This window comes from Pistacia vera, unplaced genomic scaffold (genome assembly GCF_008641045.1).
Source record: "Pistacia vera cultivar Batoury unplaced genomic scaffold, PisVer_v2 Contig548, whole genome shotgun sequence".
NCBI classification, from domain to species: domain Eukaryota; kingdom Viridiplantae; phylum Streptophyta; class Magnoliopsida; order Sapindales; family Anacardiaceae; genus Pistacia; species Pistacia vera.
This window is the reverse complement of record NW_022196388.1, coordinates 91772-96058: the sequence shown is the minus strand read 5'-3', so window position 1 is coordinate 96058 and position 4287 is coordinate 91772. Positions and strand designations below refer to the sequence as shown.

The following is a 4287-nucleotide window of genomic DNA, read 5'->3' as shown; positions in this document are numbered from 1 at the left end:
TGATGAAGAATTAGTTCTATCTCCTCCAAATTATCAACAAGCCCTTCATGCTCCTCCTCAATTACCTTTTTACCCTCCTTCTTCAAAACCAGTTGTTATTAACCAAGTACCTCAATATTTCAAAAAAGAAATTTCTCAACCTATTTGCATTATTGAACCAGAATATTGAGGAAAAATCCAAGAAGAAAGGATATCAAAAACCTTTACCTCGTTTGTTAAAATGCAAAATTAAAAGAGTTTTGAGTCCTATAGACTGACAAATTAATGTTTTCCAAAAAAGACACCTTTTCTCACCCTTTTATTCCACAAGATTATTCTTACAAAGATTATCAAAAAACTTGGTTCAACACCTTTTGCTTATCGAACTTAACTCATTCATAGTTTTTATTTTTGAAAAATCTATGTCCAAAATCATTTCCAAAATGGTTTCATTATTTTGGATTAAATGAATCTACTTTACCCCCTACTATTATAGAGGGAAATCAAATTTTTGTCAAAATTTTAATCACAATGAAGAGCCTTTATTATCCTTTGCCAACAACTTTTTGATTACTTGGATAATGAGTTGGCAATTTAGTATTACTTCTACGCTTGCTCCACAATTCAGAAAATTACGAAGAAAGTTTCTTATCAAATGGTGGTCCAGCTTCTCAATTCAAAACATTTGTCCTCCAACAATTCAAAATTGGATTACAACTCATCAACAATTATGTGATCAGTCACGTCAATTAACTTTCCTTAATAGTAAAAAATTATGGAAGAATTAGCGGAATGCCAGAAAATTAGTGAATTAACTCCTTCGACCTCAAAGATTAATGACCTTACAAAAGTAGATTTTATAGATGAATTAGAACAAGAATTTCAAAATTGATCTCTTTATAAGATTAAATCACAATCTCATCAGTATCCCAAACTTAGAAACTATTATAGTAGGTCAATTATCCCTCTGATTTATTATATGAAGAAAGATCGCAATTGACACAACAAAATATGATGGTTTAGGGATTTATGAATGGAATTTTGATGGTTTAGCCGAACATCAAATAATGAATATATTACAAGAAATGACAGAATTAGAAATTCAAAATCGGATTATAACGCACCTGCAATTATACTATCAATCACATCAATCAACTTCCCTTACTCAACGGTAAAAAATTATGGTGGAATTAGTGCATGCTATACACCAATGTTCTGAAACCCGGGCTGGACCGGGTGGTCAAACCGGTCGGACTGGGTTTCGGTGAAATTTTTGGGTTGTAAAGGGTAAAAAATCGGGATTTTGAGTTAGACCGTTTTGAAACGCGGTTGGACCGTCTCACTGTAGCAAACCGACGATCCAACTGGTATAACATCCAAAACCGATCCAACCTCCCATCCGATCCACTAACAAATTGAAAACTATTTTAAATTTTAAATTTAAATTTTTTAATGAAAAGCAAACCCTAAAGTCAAAGTGTCAAACGACTCAAAAAGTTTGCTTCCCTCTTCCAGTTCAGTTCAGTCCTCATCCTCCATTCGCGATCTCCTTCAGCAGTTCAGCTTCAGCCTTCAAGTGTGAATCAACCTGCTTCTTCGATTTGCCTCCTCCAGTTCAGTTCGCGATCTCCCTGCGGCGCTGCTACTTTGCTCTGCCATCTGGGTGCGATCTCCTTCAGCTTGGCCCTCCTCCAGTTCAGTTCAGTCCTTCTCCTCCATTCGCGATCTCCTTCAGCAGTTCAGCTTCAGCCTTCAAGTGTGAATCAGCCTGGTTGATGGATCATGGATTCATATTTGATATTACTTTGTAATTCACTATTTTGTAATTTGTAATGCTTTAATGATGTTTAAAAATTGAAACTTTAGAGTTTAGACTTGAGTTGAGGATTGAATTTCAGAATTTGTAAACATTAAGTCATTAACTATCAAATTTTGATGGTTTTAATGTTTTTGCAAGGTTTGTTTAATTGTTTCTAGATTTCAGTTACATACAAAATCTGAAATTTTTCAGTTTTTTTTTGTTTTTGCTGATGTCATCGGTCCCACCGACCGGCGGACCGGTCCAATCATGCAAACTGGGAATCGGACATTTTTGCGGGTCGACTCCCGGTCCAGTTTTCAGAACATTGCTATACACCTCAACAACTCGACAAAATTATGATATAGTTGGCTTGTCAATAGCCACCAAATCTAGTGGCAGTAGTACACAAGATTTGGGAGCCAATTATCAAGATGATGACTTTGATGAAAATAATTCTTAACAAGAAGAATGACTCAGCTGCACTCTGTTAAAACACAGTCTTCATTATTTTCATTGTCTCAAATTATTCTCATCACTTTTGTTAGAGTAAGATAGACAAGATAACGATGTCTATCCTCTGTCTACTTTTCATTATTACTTTTGACTATTTTGTATATCTCTATAATTATGTCATCATCCTTCAAAATGATTAGTTGAATAGATTATGATCACAAACAACCTATAGTTAGCGATATTAAAAATATTCATAAAAAACAATTACTTCATACAATAAGTCAACAAATTAATAAAATAGAAGACCATACTTCTAACTTCTCATCCATCTTTCAGAATCCCCTGGGAAGGAATACAAAATCCAACTTCTCAATCCAGAACATCTGTTCACCAACAGTGGTGATGATGATTTTGATGTCAAACACATCAAAGGATAATGTCCTCGCAAACATGCTTTCTCGAACACGACAATCTAAGCAACTCACACCTTTCCATCAAATTCACCAACCTTCTCCCATCCCTATCATCTATGTGACAAATCATTTTTTTGACCAACCACCTAAAGTCTCTCCTTCTTCAAACAAATATCGTAAAACAACAAAGGATAAGCCTTACCATCACTATCAGCCACTCGTTATTAGGGGTGTTAAAAAAAAACAAGAACTGATAACCAAACCAAAAAAATCAAATTTGGTTTAGCTACGAGTTATAGTAAGGGAGATGCCCAAATTTTGGTTCGAGTACCTGCTTAACTGTGCAAAAAACCAGTTACCCAAATTGAACTGGTTTTTTTGCCTAAAATTAAAATTGAAATCAATTTTATGTCAACTATTGAATTAGTAATGGTAAACCTAACCTAGTTCTCTACTTCTCTTCTAAATCTCTAATCTTTTCACTTCTACCCAAATTCCACAACCACAACTCTCTCTCCTCAAACTCTTCCCCCAACAGATCCCTAAAAAACTCCATACTCTCTCTTCCTCCACTCTCAAATCCCTCTCTTTTATCGTTGTCACTTCCTTAATTTTCACACCTCTGTCTTTGGATACCGATATCGAAAAGGCCATGCTTTTTGAATTCAACTTAACTCTACCAATCATCATGGTTGAATTCTTGCTCTTCATGTTCGCTCTCGACAAAATTTGCTTACACTCCACTAAGCAAGTTCATGGACGAGAGAGACGTCGCTGTTAGAGAGACGCTTAATAGTGTAAAGGACACTTCTAAGAAGGTGAAACAGTTGGAGGAACAAGTTGCTTGCCATAATGAGAGTTGCGAGGGCTAAAATATCAATAACTTTGAGTAAGATGAAGAAGCAGACAAAGTTGGAAGTTAAGAAGAAACTGGCTAAAGCAGAGCTTCAGGAGGTTTTGGCTAATTTAGAAAAGCAAAAGGAAGATATTATCAAGTCTCTTGATTCTCAAATTGCTGTTTTTAGTCAGGAAATTGTCAACAAGGTCCTTCTTATTCAATAAATTGAGAGTGATGCTATGGGTACTAATCTGTGTACTAACTAAAGCATAGTACCCGTACTATGCGCATAGTACGGGTACTATGCTTTAGTTAGTATACAGATTAGTACCCATCCATTAGTACCCAAAGTATTATTCATAAATTGATTATTTGTTCTTTAGTTTTGTTGATTGTAATTAAACCATGTAAGTGTAGTAACACACTCCTCTCTTCTCTTAATTCTTAATATTCCTTGTCGTCTAATCTACAGCAGGGGCAAAATTCTAATTTTGGGATTTGAAATTCAGTTCAAAATCGGGTACCCACTAAACCTAACCAAATTTCCGGTTTAATCCAAAACCAAGTTAGCCACAAACCAATTTGGATTCGGTTCGACTTATAGCCTCAATCGAATTTCCATTTTGGTTAAGAAAATCGAACCGATTCATGTACTCGAATTTGAACACCCTTACTCGTTATTAAAAAAACTGAACTTCAGACTCCCAATGGACTCAACTTCCATCTCGATTATCCCTTCATGACTTTATTCCTGTTTGAGCATCGAACCACCTTCACTACGGATCTTTTGTACCTTTTGTGGT

The 4287-nt window shown here is 35.4% G+C and overlaps 1 pseudogene; it reads left to right on the top strand.

Moving 5' to 3' along the window:
• The first annotated feature begins 3054 nt into the window (after positions 1-3054).
• Positions 3055-3708, top strand: LOC116107771 (annotated as a pseudogene).
• The last annotated feature ends 579 nt before the right edge of the window (positions 3709-4287 follow it).